This window comes from Folsomia candida, unplaced genomic scaffold (assembly GCF_002217175.1).
Source record: "Folsomia candida strain VU population unplaced genomic scaffold, ASM221717v1 Fcan01_Sc002, whole genome shotgun sequence".
In the NCBI taxonomy this organism is placed as follows: Eukaryota; Metazoa; Arthropoda; class Collembola; order Entomobryomorpha; family Isotomidae; genus Folsomia; species Folsomia candida.
Window position 1 is genome coordinate 1852926 of NW_019091194.1, and position 17512 is coordinate 1870437.

The window sequence follows — 17512 nt, forward strand, 5'->3', positions numbered from 1 at the left end:
TAGATGGGAAGGGTTTTAACGAGAGTTTGATCTAGTCACAGAAGAACAAAACGTTCTCAAGTGGAGTGGGCAACATGCAGCAGGACAAATTAGGCGAGTGCATGTGTTCCTTGCATTAACTAGAAAAAAGCCAAACGGTCCCGTTTATTGTTGGAGATGAAGAATTTGGAGTAATTTTAGTCTCAAATAACTGTTCTTAGATATGTATTCCTTCTTCCTGGCAGAATTTATTAGTCGGTCAGCCTTGTACATAGTTATGTATGTAAGTAGCAATAAGTCAGTATAATGTCGTGGGTGGTTGAGTCTCCATTTATTCGTACTATTGCCTCCCTCCTCGTGTCCCCGCTTTTCCGATGGTTTTTTTTTCAGCCAAAATTTTAAATTTTGTAGATGAGATGATCATGATTTATTTGCTGTGTACACAAGTGGGAGCTGAGCGAGATGTGTCTTGATGATGGATATCCTGTGTCGAATGGACTGATTATCTCGTCAGGGAAAGAGACAGACGACAGGAATTTTGTACTGGCAGGAGCGTTCGAGATTTCTGTTTTCTTACACAATTTTCACATCTTGTTTCCCCGAGTGGCTTCTCTTCTCATCGGTCCGTGTAACTTATTCGGTTTGGCAAATCGGGCGATGCAAAAAGAAGTTGACTTCTTAAGATAAGAAGGAGCATGATTTCTGCGTGCGTGTATGACTTGGTGACAACCAAGCGCGTTGGTTGGTGGGTGGGTGGTTTGGATTCCAAACTAATATTTGTTTTGGAACGGTGGCAAGTAAGTTGTCGGATCGAGGTAAATATGGAAATTTGTTACAAGGACGGATGGATACAGAGTTTGGTTGGATAGGGAAAGAGATAAATAAATTTAAATCGATCGAGTAAAATTGTACATGTGAGTTTAATTAAACGATGTGTGTAGAATTTGGGTAACTGATATTAAGAAATAAATGCAAAATGTATATATGTCTTTAAATGTATTTTTAATTTGTAACTATTTCTTAATATGAAAATGACGGTCAAATTAATTGAGCACTTTGAAAATGATTCCTACACATTTGTATTTGTATTCCATTGTATCCATTTTTATACCAAGTTTTGAAGAATAATGGGATTTCCTCTCCATTGACACTAATATTGTGCTCGGCACACAATGAATTTATTACTGTTTGTTGACACTTTAAATTGGAAAAGGGGCCCGACCCGACGGATCCCTGTAACTTGGATATATTTTCAACCTCTAACAAATATTTCATATTTTGGTTTGGCCTATTCCTCGATTTGACTTGGTCAAAAGTTGTATGGTACAAAGTCTTTGAGTTGCCCTTATTTAGCCCGAAAATAGAGACAGCAGAGCAGTGTCATAAATAAGTCAATCAATTCCCATCCAATTCATTCCACTTATTCCTTGTTCTTGCTCCATTTTAAATTTTACTCAAAGGATTTCGAATAATTCCGGTTAGATTTTAAATTGCTTATATCTTACTCTTCTTGCAAGTACGATATGGTGATATCCTGTGCCCGAAAAACATGTACAAGCAAGTAACCATTAAAGAAACCAAGAAACTGTTACTCAACAGTTTGCATGTCTTTTCTCTCTCTCTCTTGTGCCTTATTGCCTCTAAGAAATTCAGCTATATGTACAGACAGACGTACATATTGTGCCCTGCCAACTGGATGATATAGAATTTAGAAATAATGTAATGGTCCACTGGGTCCAATAGTCGCGTATTATCACCACAATTTATTTTACGATCGTAACGTCGTCTCCGACCGACGTATAGTTATTTCGTCCATGTACATACACATATTCTTTCGGTTGCATATTGTATGCAACAACAACATCCATACATCCATCCACTTATTACTTATTGTTATTGCCATCTTCCTTCTTTTTTAGAGGAGGAAGCCGTACCCAAACACTTGACTTTTAGAATTGCGCCCAGTTTTCCGCTAAGCGAGATGAAAGCTAAACGACCATTTTAACATGGGCATCTTGTAAATACTGGATTTTGTAAATGATTTTTTTTCTTGAAGAATTTCAATAATGGAAAGTGTTCTGGAAGCAGGATTGACTTTTTTAGGTAGTTTTGTGATGCTGACTATTAGTAAAAGTTCATTTTTCCTCCAACTGGGAAACTAAATATTAACTAGTGTATATTTACAGGCATGATGATGATGATGATGATGAATCGGTGGTCTTGATGAGAGAGATGGAAATGTTGATAAATTGTTGCGAAATGAAAGAAAGGGTTGAGTTTGTAAAACATTTTTGAAAATTGTATTAGTTGAAATCCTGAAATAAAAAAAATCTGCATTTTTGAATATGATAGATACTTCTTTTTATAGGTAAATACTATGCATTTTTCAATTACATCCAGAAAAATCAATCTGTAAGGGCCCGGCTCCTTAAATCCTCTCCCTCCCCCCTAAACTGCCCAGCAGTTTATATGTACGTCGTCTTGTCTGTCCATCTCTACTGCATTTGGTTATATTACATCATTAGTTTGCTAGCACGTATTTGTACGACTCGTCCCTTTTCTTCTTCACGACACGCGGAAAATGACCTGGAAATGGATAGAGTGCTGAGAAGCAGGAAGAATTCATTCCCAAAATGCCATAGGTTTCGTTTTGTTTCGTTATTATTATTATTACTACGTGTACAAGTCCCGAACAAATTTCCCCAAGTTTTTCCCTTTCTTTCCTGCGGTTTGATGGATTACCTCCGTCCCTTCTTCGTGTCCCAAACTAACAACTAATAAGGAACATGCCAACCTAAACTAAAGTATGACCGCCATCGTCATCTCTTCTTAACTGGTATACGCATCTAACAATATTTGTTACCAGTTAGTTCCTCTGTCCCCTTGAGTCCGAGGTGTGGCCAAGTGTCCGTTGTGTACATAGAGGTTCCCTTTGTGCAGCAAGAAACGATTCCTTGGCTTCTTCTTGGCTGGATAAAATAAAAATAAATGACCCTTGCCTTCTTCTTCCCAGTAACAACCATCTCGGGTGGTGGTGGGTGGATAAGCAATAAAATTCTGAGCTAAGGTCCTGGCTTGAGCATTGTTTTCAGCTCTCCGCACCATCCCTCCCTGTCCTGTGGTGTTTGGAAGAAAGTGAGTGAGGGATGTGATTTATGTCAAAGTACCAACTTTAGCATGGACAATGGAGGACCCATTGTTTCCAATTTATGATGAGGAGGCTTGTTTTTATTTGGCTGAAATAAGTTTCTGAGGAGGAGAAGGAGGGTCAGGTCAAGGTTTGCTGGCTGGTTGGCTTAACCAATTTCGACTTATAACGGATGATGGCTTCTTAAAATGGAAATCTGTACAATTTTTTTTTTCATTTCCTACCCGGTTAGGGGTATATAGTGATGGATGTGATTATTAAAAAGAGGTAGAAAAATTATTATTTTTTAAGAAACATATTTGGCTTCTTTACGACCGGAGTCCCTGGTCCGTGCAGTGTTAAAAAGAAAAGAGACAATTAAACGAGTGCCTATTTAGTACTATTAATGAGACGACACTGACCCGCACTTTTAACGGCTTGGCGAGAGAGAAGGAAGTAAATTCTCATTTATTGAGATAATAAAAGAAAAGTAATTAATAATTCTTCTATTTTATTTCATAAATATTTATTCAATTTTACGACACGGCTAACGTTGGAATGTTGTCTTAAAGAAGATAAGGGGTTGAGGCGAGGCATTGTATCGTGGAAATATTATAACTGACAAGTGTAAGTAAAGGTGTTGTGTTGTTGTTAAAGCAAAAGGTAGAATTTTTGATCGTAAATCATAAATGAAAATAAATATGGTCCAAGTTCACTTTAGTTCCGGACATTGGCCACGTTATTTTAATTTATGTATGCATGCCAAGACTGGGCATAATTCGGGGATGTGTATTATCAAATGAAATACCGGGCTTATTTTTGTTCTTAGGAAAGCATTGTTATTGTGACAAAATACATTTAGTTTTCTTGAGCATATTTTTTCGTGTCACTTTAACTCCAATTAGAATTTTTGAGAAATTTAATTAAACGTTTAAAATTTTCATTAGATCGTTTTTTTTTTAAATGAAACATAAGCTCCCATCTTCCATTCATTCCTCCATTTCTCGACCTAAAGACAAAGTATTTATGTGCGTATTTGTTCATGGTGTAACAACGGGTGTAACTTTACTTGCTCGCTGGACCGGAATAATGGGAGAGACATGCTAATAAGCCAGTGAAAAAAATGAGGAATTCCACACTTACTCCAGGCTTTAAGGATGAACATGACTACTTCTGACTGAGGAGTATGTATGTATGCAAATTAAGATAATGAGGTGCAAAAGGGTTTCATGACAAGCTTATGGTTTTGTGGGAGACGAAATGTGTGTGTGATGGATAAAAAAAACTTACAAGAAAATATCATTAGATTTAAAAAGTAGTAAACATTTCAAAAAAACGGTGTGACTAATTTGTTTAGTGTAATTATCATAAAATTGTGGAAAGTTGTTACGTACCTTGATAAATGAATGATTAATATTAACGATGATTTTTTTTACTTGATTGCAGGTAAGTCCCCCATTCCTGAAGTTGTAAAATGCAGGAAAACTTGTAAGATTATGAAAATTCTTGCTTATAAAATCGGGCCAAAATTCGCACATCCGATTTTCGTTAATCGGCATACCTTGTTCATCTTCCTCATTACGCCGACAAACCAATCCGAATGCGACCATTTTGTAAAAATAATTTAAAAGGCTGATTAACCCGAGTGACGTGATGTGATTGAACCTCCTCCTCTATTTACTCGTTTAATGGTAACATGGCCTCTAAATAATGAAAACAATGAATTGTTTCATCTCCTCGTTAGTTAGAGGAGCAGTATAAATAAAAAGGCATCTCATCTGTGTAATCCACCTCTCTTGATTTTTGATGATTGGCCCATCTTTGATCCTGCTTTGATTCCTTCCTCCAGTAAGAAAATGATGGAAAATTGAAATAAAAAGAGTTTGATACCAAAGTAAACACAAGTGTTGGCCGCATCACCTCGAGGTGGTTGGAATGATCGGATGGATTCTGTAGTTTTTATTTTTTGGGCTCATTTACTTTTGACGATTGACGACGACTCCCTCCTCTCCTCGTAGGTTTGCCTTTACGCAATTTCTGGAACTTCTTCTTCTCTTCTTTGTATCTCTGTTCAATAAAGTGTGATGGGCATGCATGGTAAGAAATCGTGCTAGGCCGGGTTTACATACCGGTTTTCTTCTCAATCGTCCTTTTTTCTCTCCAAACCCGGTCGGTTATCCGATGTAAATTACTTAACGAGACTTAGAAAGAAGAAGAAGGAGTGTGTTTGTATTATTATTACATACATTGTACTGCATAAGAAAGAACTGGTTGTTGATCAAGGCAAATGGCTCATGACAGCTGCTGATGAGTTTGATGTTTTCCTCCGAGGCTACATAGAAAATATTGAATTGCAGTTGGAAGGAGGAAGAAGAACGAGCTTGGTCGTCTTGTTAGGCGTTAATCAGAGACTTTTATAAGCATTTTCCTTCTCCAGGGTCCAGAATTGATTCCATTCTGTTATGTGCTTTAACCACATTGAAGTAATGAAACCATGTTTATTTATCATACTAGTTTTGATTTTGTACATGTGAGTGAACGTCTTCCTTGTTGTACCCGTGAGATTGCGTATATGTTAGTTAGGGTCTCATTTTGGTGTGAAAATCCCTTAAGGGTATGAATCCATGGGTTTAAGTGGTGTGTGAAAGGAATGGAAATCTGAAATTGGAAAATATTCAGCTTTTCCTTCAAGAGTGATTGCTATCTAGGGGAATTTTAAATTTAAATAAATTTGGTTTAAGGGAAACATAACATAGACAGACACAGGTGGTGATTTGATTATTAGTGGAAATGTTAATAAGAAGGGAACACATATTTCGTGGAAATTGGTCCCAGAAATTGAAAGATTTCCAAAATTTTGAAAGGTTTGAGTAGATAAGGCAGGTGTGCGTATGAACTTCTGGAACCCTTTCTTCCTAATTGTATGAAAAATCCTTGATCCACACTATTTACCATTCAGGTTAGATTGACACTTGTCATGTCGCATGTCAACTCGTTTTCTGTGTGTGGGGACTGGGGACGTGGCGTGGGTGACGTTGAATCAATGCGTGGTGTGGTTAAACGGTTTCTCTATCGATGGCTTCTTTATGGCTGTCTTCTTCTCATCAAAAGCCCTATTTCTGACACATGCCGGCTTATATTTTGACATTTGTTCGATTAGGACGAGTTCAGATTTTGGTGGAATGAACGCGTGTGATCAACTTATTTATTCCGTTCAAAAGGGTGATTCGTTGAATAATAATAATTCTTAGGGAGACCACTATTCCAAAATAAAAGTGGGTGGTTGGTTGGTTGGTTTAGTCCTTTAGTTTTTGGTGGCACATTAAATCACGTCATCCATCCATCCTTTTGGTAGTTAGTTAGTTTAGTTAGTCGCTCTCTGTACTGTGGTAAAGGTTAATCTCTTAATTCGAAGGTTTGGCCAAAGAATTCGGTGCTTTCTTGTGTAACAATCAATTCAATTTATGACCCCATTTGACTTCAAGAAAAGAAATCTCTCTGTCTCTGCTTGCCACCAACCATGCAAGTTTAGCTTGGTTTACGTCGTACGTTACGTTACCAAGTCTTTAATGAAGTAAACAAAACATATCGTATGGTTCTCGTAAATCTGCTGCGTGCGAGGCGAGAGGGAAAAAGCCAAGCCACCAAGTTTGCTCGGGTGTTTTGACGATTTAAAAAAGAATTCAGCATCTCTTCCATCCACGAATTATGCACTATTTCTTCCTCCCAGTGAATAAAGAGACCGAGGAGGAGCAGTCGTCGACGACTTATTTTGGGACAAGTATAGTAGAAGAAGAAAAAGAAGAAGAAGTTGTTGAAATTGAAGTGAATGAATTAACGGGAGCAACCACCACGTCTCGGACTCTTGCAGTTTTTCCCCCAAATTTATGATTACAACTGATGAAACTATGTCGTTTTCTGTTTTTATCTCCAATCCAAATTCCAAATTGCGCTTTTATTACGTCTCCACTCTACTTATCTCTCTCCGATAAAATGAACAAGTAAGAAGACGTACATACTCTTTTTTTACGGCCGTGTCTTTAAATCTTTTTATACATAATGTCGTCCATTTATTTTGTATAAGCAAACTCATCACGATGACATTAACTTTACTGCCGGAACATGATGGAATTTTAATTTTAAATGGCAACTCTAAAAACCAACAGTTCGTTCTGTTTTCTTTTTTTTATTGTGCGACTACTAAAGTTTAAAATAAATTGAATTAAGAGTTCTCTTCTCTTCTGATTCTCTCGTGCATAGTCATTTCACGTAATTTGGAAAAGTAAGTAAGTAAAGATGAAGAGAGGAGTCATAAATTATGGGTTATATAGTTTTGTTGAAAGATGGAAAATGCTGAGGCGAGGCATCAAGTCGTGGAATGAGCTAGTACTCACAATTTTGCAGGTGGACCTGTCAAAGGTTACTTAAATAGTTACTGCCACTGCTACTCGCAGTTTAGAGTTTCTTTCTTAGTGTCAGGAGATATTAGTGCTAAGCAGTGTTAAAGAGTTGACATTTGATGTGAGATGTGATGACTTTAATCCCTGAAAGTAAACAAGGACGCGTTGACGTTGACCTGCGAGAGTGGGAAGTAAAGTAGCGTTATTTCGTTCCCTCTCTCCCCGTGGATTAGTTAACAACTAAACTATTTAAGTTATCAAAAAGTGTAAGGTGGATGATGGCGAGAGGGTTATATTTTCTTCTTAAATATGTATTACTCCGTAGGAAAAAAGGTTTAGAGCGTGTTATGTGTGTGTCGCCAATGCTCTCAAGACATAGGAGAGAGATGTTCATTAAGGAGGCTTAACAAGAAATTAGAAGAAGCTGATGGACACTGGCTTTTGGGTTTTGTTGGCTTGATGATGATGTGTTAATGGGTTCTAAGTGCTTTTTATTATAAGTACTAATAATTCCTCGCCCTCTATTCTTGGCTTCTGAGTTATCAAGTTTTTTTGTATTGTAGTTTGCTTTATTGAGGGAAGAAGGATCCCTTTTTGGATGGGGGTTTTTGGATAGCGTGGCTGATGGGGTGGGTTATTAGGTATTATTACGATTTTGATAGGTTGGAGGATACCTTAAAATAAAAAAATATAATTCTACGCACTCAAATGTCTACAACTCTGCATAAATAAAAATGTTATCATTCATAGCGTTTTATTCAGCATGAGTGAAATCATCGAGTAATAATTAAACCTTGATATTAGGATATTTATTTTCCCTCCAGCCGAGGAGACATGTAACAACAAGTTGTTGCTACTGATAAGGCCTTGTCTGCTCTATTTCTGTCGTCTGTGGTTTGTCTTGTTCTTCTCGTTTGGTCCAATTAGTGCTTAAATTGTGTTATCTTTTATTTATAGAAAGTCGGTTAAAGACACATTACTCTCGACATGGAGAAGAAGTATGTAGTAGTTAGTAGAAGACGAGTGGTATTTAGCAGACAGCCAGCGACTGCGGTTTTTACTTTGCCACTGGTTTAATTATACGCCGCACCGATTAGAAGTGCATATATTTATTGGACATGATCTGGTTATTTGTTTGTAATGGTTAATGCATGAATTGGCTATGTTGCCGACTAGTTCGTAAATATTACGAATATTTCCAAAAATATTAAGACACCGTCCCGACTCGAAACAGGAATGCGCCCTTGGACCTCGAGGATACTAAATGATTTCATACTCATGTTTTTCTCCCATATTAAGCACAAGATAAATGTATTTAAAAAAATAATTCATAATTTATTTTTAGTAAATTTCTTAAAAAATTTCGTGACACAAAATTGTCACATAAAACTTATGCACAACCACAAATTCGGTTGCATTCATTCTTCCCCCATCATATTTTTTTCATACATACCGAGTTAAGTTCAATCTTGTTTTCCGCCCTGCTATTATACCATACTTTTTTTTCTTTACACGACATGCGATGCAATAATGTACATAGAAAAAGCGAGTAACAAACAACAAGTCAGCTTGTGCCTTATGCATCTTTCTTTATGTCTCGTCCGTAATGCATAACAGTGGTCTCTCTCCGTCTCAAAGATTAAGTTTTAACATTCAACCTCAACCTCGTCTTGTGTTTTCTGTGTAAAAAATAATGCAACCATGATGCCATGCTGACATGACATCTCATCTCCTCTGTAATAAAGTAAAGACGCGAAGACAAGTCAACTCGGGTTGAGTGGTCACTACACCACACTAACTAACCAACTTTGCTTAAATTATATTATTGAGAAGGAATATTGATGTCTTGCTCTTATACGATTAGTTGTTGACCATCTAAAATACTTAACGTGAAATATGCTAACGAGGCATGTATACGTATGTGAAGTAAATACATGCAGCGTGATGTGATGGGTGGAATAACCCCATCAATTATGAGCCTAACCGTTTAACAGGGATAAATGATGATAAATAATAAATACCCTGTTTTTTTTTACTTCATACAGTTTTAGTTAGTGGATTGGATAAGTGAAATTAGCCGATTTTGCGTACAAAGTTTTAAATTTTTAGGGGATTAATAAATAAATAGTTATGACTAGTTGGCTGCATAATATGAATATGACGACGACGGGTCAAGCTGGTCGGTCAAAGTCATAATATTTCATCTTTTTTTCGCTAATTCAATAAAACCTTAGTGGTGGTGAGATTTTAGGAAAGTTTTGTATCTACTCACTCATCGTGATGAAGGGATGTATATAAAGTATGGTGAAACACACATAATTTAATTTTACGATAGAATTATTGAAATTATATTAAACTTGAATGGATCAAGGAGTGGGAATGGTCACTTTCTGTATAATGGGCACCAACCAACCAACCAAGTCAGGTTCATGTCATGTCAAGTCATAACCGTTTAAAAGAGTCGCTCGCGTTGTGTGAGGTGAGGTGAGGAGATTTAAGTGCTTGGTGGTGACGCTTTATTGAATCGGGTGAAATATCTAATTGAACAATACATTTATGACCGTGAATGGATGGATGGATTCCATGTAGAAATAGCTCCATAGCTCCACCACTCACTTCGTATTAAGTCGAACATCTCGTAAAATATGCCATGGAACAATTAATTCGGCTGCAGTGGACCGCCAAATGGCGCCGCCGTGGTAAAAAAAGTGTTGTATGGGATGGTATGCATGCGTAGACTATGGAAATGTCTGTCCGTGTTTACAAAGTTGTAATAAAGTCTTTCAATTGTACTTGAAGGGACGAGGTGGATGATGAAAAACGTGGCTATTTTTTATTATGTCATGGCATCATCATCACGAAGAATTTGTATTATGCAGAAGGAAAAGGGAGGAGAGGACTTGAAGTTGTGTGTAATGCAAAATAATTGAGAGATTTATACGACTTTCAAAAATGCTTGGTTTAAAATTTCAGAAAATTGAAAGATGAACACATTCAACCTAACTATTTTTAAATTTAATATAAAGTTTCCAATTCATATTTCCGGGGCGAAAGTCATACAAATGAAATAAACTCGCTCAGAAACAAATGAGTTTTTGGTCCTTGGGTCGGATGTCGTTTCGTCCCCTGCATTAATTCTTCATGCCTGTCACCTAAATCCGATTCTGATTAAATTTCCGTAATGTAAGCCTTCCTCCTCCACTAAAAAGGCAGGTAGTCGTTGTGTGTGTGATTAGAAAAAGGGATGACAATTTTAAATTGCTCTCCTCTCTGGATCTGGAACCCTTTCTCATTTCCCTCTCTGTAAGTACATACCTATTTGTTATTTGAATCTAACAAGGTTGTCCTTAAATAAACCTGGACGGGGCATGCTTCTCATTTCTCATTGTGTTGTTATGTTGTTGAAATTATTGTGAAGTGGACTGGACGAGGACGAGATGTTGGAATCGATCACGATGAGGCTCCGACACGGTGACAGGTCGGACGGGGGTGGATTTTTTTCTTCAGTGTACAGTCGTATTATAATAAATGTAGTAATAATGTTAACATGGGAAGAAAATGTGAAGGAGGGGATGGAGAGTGACTTTGCTCTTTCTTATTTTTATTGTTATCCTCCTGCCGTCGTCTCGTGTCGCCTGTCGCTTGGTCGCCAGATTGATAATATTGTAAATAATAATCGCAGATCGTCATCAATATCTTCTTACTTTACGAATAAGATTTATCATCCATATTTCTAAATTTGGCGTGAAATTCGCACATTTACAAAAAAACCTGATTTTTTTTTATTTATTTTCCCCTTAATTTGACAAATCAGTATCAGTCTCCTGTCAAGAGAAGATTTCTCTCCTTCTTTTTTTCACCCAAGACTTTACGCCGTGACACTTTGGTATCCAGCACCATTTGTTTTCTCGACTTGGTTAAAAATTCTTGTGTGATCTCCAGCTCGAAGATTCTCGTCTTGTGTATAAAATTTCGAAAGAATGCGATCCGTCCCAGCTTCCAACTTACTTACCGACTGGATTTTAAAAGAGTATCCATGTCGGTGGCGTATAATGGTATGCTTACATAACTTGTACTCATTTGTCCCTCACTTCCCAAACTTCCGTTCTCTCTTTCTTGATAAATGGATCACCTCGACTTTTTTCAGGTTTTGCTCATTTTTTAAAGGCAGGATTTCTCTCGACAAAAAAAGAAACCTCTACGAAACTGAAAATAGGATGAGAGTAGAGTAGAGCGATGATAAAAAAGCACTTAATAATTCATCCGATGAAGAAAATAACTAATGATGTTTTGATATTGGAGCTTCCAATGTTTTGCAAATTTCTTGGGGGTGTTTGAAATTAATCATTTTTCTTGGGAAGTAAGTAGGTGGGTGGCTTTAAGGAAATCGAATGTGTGTGCAAAATAAATATTTTTCTTTTCTTCTCTCCCTGTCCAACCTAACATCCCACCAAATCCAGTTGTCAACTCTGGTGAAATGTCACAGACATAAATCAGGCGAAAGAAAACTGATTTATCACTTAAATCAAGTTCTTCTTATTCTTATACAGACCATAAAACTGCACTTAAATTGTTAATTCTGATACGGGGAGACCTGGTTAAAAATGCTTTTAAGCAGATTTTACCGGCAAAGGGTGAGGAAGTGAGAAAAGAGATTTGTCGTTGTCGCCACCCGCATTGTTGTCCCGGCGATGTTTCATTATTCATAAAACCCGAGAGATCCATCCGGATATGTTATTATTTTATTCATACAGCGAGAGCATTACACCATCCATCCATCCATCCATTTGTTTATTTAGGGGAGAGGGTGAATGAGTACGAGATACATATGCATGTGACTGACTACTAAGTAAGTAAGGAGGCGATACACCGTGCTAAAAAGAGGACAACGAGGATATTTTATTTGCCTGATTGTGATTTTCCATAAAGGTAAAATATATTGACGTGTTTTGTTCGGTGAATCGGTGAGAGAGAGGAAATGACAATGGGGAAAGTTTTGTATGCTTGTTTAGCCTAGACGGATGATGTGATGTCTCCAAGGCCCGAAAGTGAATGGGTTGCCTTGTTGACTGCTAAATGGACAGGTTGAGTTATTGCTGAGAGAGAAAGAAGAAGCGACCTGCTGTGATGGGCTGCTTTCTTTTGTGCCCATGCAGTTATCTAGCTTGTTGTGTTACATTATTTTAAATGAGGAAAAATTCAAATTTAGTATTTTTATAAATTTAGCAAAAATTGAGATAATTTTGATTCAAAAGTGTTCAAATTTATTTTTGGGTTACATAAGTTTTGCTAATTTTAGATGGTAAATATCTTATCGGGAAAAAATAAGGGTGAAAAGGATTGATTTTTCTTTTCTTTTCTCCAACTCAAAGTGTGTTGTCTCCCTAAATATTTATTTTTCTAGAGTGTGAATCCGTCTTTTTTTCCTTTATGCGACAACTTGTCTGGTTCATGTAGTAGGCAGCAATCCATTTAGAAAGGTGTCCAACAAAAGGGGAGAATTGATGAGGGTCAATTTCTCTCGATTCGAAACACAATAAAAATTATGAGGTGACACAATGCCATGAAAAATGACCAGGTGTCAACGTCAACTTCACTCCTGGGAAAAATGGTGAAAATATGTAAGAGAAATTCTGCCATTACATAACTACTATTCCTCCCGAAATATTGGAGACGTCGAACCCCTGAAATTACAAATTTTCTCTTTTCCAACCCAAAAACCGAAACGCTGACTCCACATCTAAATTAAATTTCGTTCCCTTTAATAAAACAATTTTGGAGGAAGGAGATGATTAAACAAATTCTCGAGAAATGATGAGGAAGATTTTGCAACTCTCCCTCCATAAATCTCATCATTTCACGTTATTTTATCCCACCAACCACGAGACCAAGTAAGTAATTCCGATTTTGAAAGGCAGAATAAAATCAGAGTGAAAATATAAAAGATGAAAGAAGAAGCCTTTGTGAGTAATAGGAAAAGGTATGCATTGCTCCATTATATTACCGTCTCGATTAATTCTTTAGACTTTGGTCTGTCTGTACGAATTAAAATTCCGAGACGTTCCTCCACCACAAGAACGTACAAATATTAGTTTTTCAAGGTATATACGCACGTAGATAAGTTAAGTTATGCGCAATTTGAACTTGAAGTAAGCCACAAGTCTGATGATTTTTGAGCTATTTCTTACATAGGTATGAGGGAAGGAAATTTTGAAAAATTTCATTTGCAAAAGTATCTCTCGTGTAAAGATTCCTTTGAAGTGAAAAACATTAAAGGGGAGAAAAGATTAAACAAATTATGAGGAAATGGTAGCATTTTTCATCGTCCGTCTTATTATGCATGCATTAAACGGAAACTAAATACACACCCAACCTTCCCCAATCCAGAGAGAATAACAAGTAACAGTCAGTACAATATAGAAATATATTCTACTTGTTATTACATTACACACTTGTTCCCAGCTACGTACAGACATATGTACATGTAAACGTAAAGTCGGTTGGGTTAGGTTATGTTTGGTCATAAAAATTAGTGGAGAAACGTAACACTATCTTCTTCCGAGGATGGGTAAAACATGTGGCAATCTTGACTAGATATGTTGCCTACATACGCTACATACGTAGGAACAAAGTGACAAATGGTTCCATACTGCATCAGACCCAGAGTGGTCGTCCCTTAGCATATTTAAAATCTTTATTCATGGGAGGATAACAGGGTCCCTTTTATTGGAGTTCGATTTCACCATGTTTTAAAATCCAAGTGTTCAAAAATGGAAATTCTAAAATTTTAAAACCGTTCTGGAATGAATACATTAAGTTACGTAAAGTTACGTTACGTTACGTTATACGACTCTGCACATTACACAACTTCTTGGCTCCTTGATAAATAAAATAAATGAAGGAGAAAGGAAAGCAAACTGAGAGTCGAGATTGATTGAGAGTACATACGTAGTGGGATGAGGTATTATTGTGCATACATTACGTTACAAGTAAGGTGCACATGTTATTTTACCAGCGACAGAGTTATTTACACTCCACAGCCAACCAACCACCCTCCTTTCATAATTTAAGGAACGAAAGAGAGGAAAAAAGTTGGTTTATTTTTTCATCTCTTCTCAAAGATCAACCAGACTTTGGAAATCTACTCTGTAACCCTGCCCTGCTTTATGATTTACCATTTACGAGCACAATTTACATTTTACATTTACATCCGAGAAGAAGAAGAAGAAAGTGTAAAAGAATCGTGGCATGGGATCGAAGGGTGGTGGTGTTGGGCCTAGTTTTTAAGGGCTCAACACTTTTTTTCCTTCCTTCCTATGCATTTCTGAGGGTTGTAAATGGAAATAAATTTCAAATTTGAAATGAAGTGAATTTTAAAAAGAAAAAGTATTTACAGGGCAATTCACACCCTCTGCTCCAAGTCTGAGAGGTAATTTAAGGCAACTTCACATTACCATTAAGTAAAGCAAACCTGATGAGAAGTTAACTTGTACATAATTTCTCATCCATCCTTTTCCTGGCAACATTTGCATCTCTAGATTTATTTTATTCATAAGTTGTGTCGATATTAAGAATTATTATGCCCAAGCACACAATCTCGTCGTCGAAGGTAACTAACTACATTGTGCAAATGGGAGAGACAGAGAAGAACTCCTTGTATAATAATCCAGGCTGTAATTTTTCATTTATTTTATTAAGTAAGAAATCTTCTTCTTATGCTCATCATCATCCATCTATCCATCAGTTAGTTTGTATGGTTGGTTGCATGGTCATGGTTTTTTAAGAACTTGGATGCATACGTACACATCTACATTCTTGACATGATGGGTAACAATAAGATCACATTAAACAAACAGCTAGTCAGGATTTTGTTAATGTTATCCTTTCTCCCTTAAAAACTTGTCCGTGTTGGTACAGGTGCTTACAAGAGAGAGGAATGCTGTGCAGGAAGTTAGGACGAGAAATCTGTGTGTACCTTATCCATCTCTCCTCTTCTTATCCAGAAGGAGATGGTCTGATGTATTTTGTGGACGTAGTACCATTTAAATGATTAACTCAACAAAGCGTTATCCATCCATAAATGAGTAGTAGGGTAGTCCATGTTTGGATATTTTGATTTCAAACGCGGTTTTGTGCTGGTTCCTTTCTTGCCTAAATATTTCTTCAACCCTTTTGTCTATTTAGGATTCGATTTAATAGTCTTTTGTCCAGATTTTGTGTCAGTTATTTTTGTAGATTTTTCTCCAAAGGGTTTGTTGCCAACTCAGTAGATGGATAAACTCGCCTTCTTATTTTTTCTTATTTTTTGATCGGCATATCCATCAAGTCGGAACAAAGGGCAAGTCCAAAGGTGGACATAACATAACAAATAACATTAAATGAAATGATACGCAGAAGAAGAAGAAGAACCTCCTTTTTCCTTCTTAACAAAAGAGGGAAGAACAAAATCTTCCCTCCGAGTAAATCACAAAATCAAAGTATTCCGTCAAACTTGTGGCAGATTTATGATGATTTGTCCCCACAGAAAATGGACTTGGAGAGAGAAAGCCGCAGACTTTGAGGCAAGATTGAATTTAAAAATGGATTTTTCTTTCTGTAAATTTCCTCACAATGAGCAATAATAATGCAAAGTGATGCATGTCGTCGTCCCATGTGTGGTTTTGTCTCGTTGTTGGGAGGAAGGAAAGGTGATAAATTAACGCGAGAAGGTGAGGTGGGTGAGATGTTTGTTCGATTTTCCTCGATTTTTTGGAAAAAACAAGAATTGTACAATTTTTATGGGCGTGCAAAATAAAGGACTATATCATTGGTAATTGTGTTGAGTGAAACCGGCCTCCCCAGTATTACGGATATTGCTGGCTGGTTGGTTAGATAAGGTGGGCAGGTAGGGTACCAAGAAGTTGGTGCTAATGCAGTGTAAACGGATTAAAAGACAAGATAAAGTTGACATGAGACACACGAACTGTATAATTAATAGTTATGCGACTCCTTAATGACATCCGTATGCTGGTTGGTTAGTTAGTTAGCAGACACATAATTGTTGACGTAAAAGTATGCGACTTGTTTTTTTCCGTTAAAAGTTCGTAATTTCCACGAGAAAATGAAATGTAGGTATAAATTTTGAACAATGAGTTTCATTTCACAATATTTTGAGTAGTGAAAAATTTAAATATGTACCGATGAAAGTTGACTGGACTATAGAAATGAATTTTATTTGATTTCATACATTTTGGACGCGAGGGGGGAGACTGGACAATCCGGTTTAAGCAAGAATTCAAGTTTTCCCATGTTCTTATCTGTTTCATAAGAAGAAGACAAAGTAAAATTCAGTATGCACACACCACTGACTGGACTGAATAATCAGTGGATGAAAATTGCTCCGGGACATTTTGGCATGTACTTTTTACTACCAAGAAGCAGACCCAATCACCACCAGATATATTCGGGTACTTGTTTTTCGATGAGTCGCGTCCAGAATAAAAAATTTCCTAATTTCCCCCATCAACCATTAGGTATTAAAATCAGAGTGAATGATTCCTACAACAAATACATATTGACAACAAGCAGGATTTCACAGTTAGAATTATGCATGCAAATATTTTGTAAATAAATGGTTTATACCCATTTGTCACGCAAAGGTTGTCAATTTGTAGGAATTGATTGATTTATAATGGCAAATCACTAAATATTTATAGCCTTTGAAATGGTGCCATTCAAAATGATGCCGTGTGAATGAAGAAAGTTGAAGTATGCAGGTTTACGATTGATTTATCGGTGTCATTAATCTGCGAGACGTATTTCCAATCAAAATTACTTTTGGTAGCTTGTTTTGCTCACTCGCATAAATGTGAATGTGACCAGTCTACACATTAAACTTTGCATCGGGACGAGATGATGATGGTGATGGTGATAAGATCTCCGCATTATAAAATCTGGACCTGGCGAATTAACAAGATTTCGTTCTCTTTTTTTTATTAAGAATTGGATTAGATTTGAAAGATTTTAA

General features: G+C 36.8%; 1 protein-coding gene across 6 annotated transcripts in view; it reads left to right on the forward strand.

Moving 5' to 3' along the window:
• Positions 1-17512, forward strand: part of LOC110843907 (protein pangolin, isoforms A/H/I/S) — a 113214-nt gene that overhangs the window by 26812 nt on the left and 68890 nt on the right. The window lies entirely within an intron of this gene.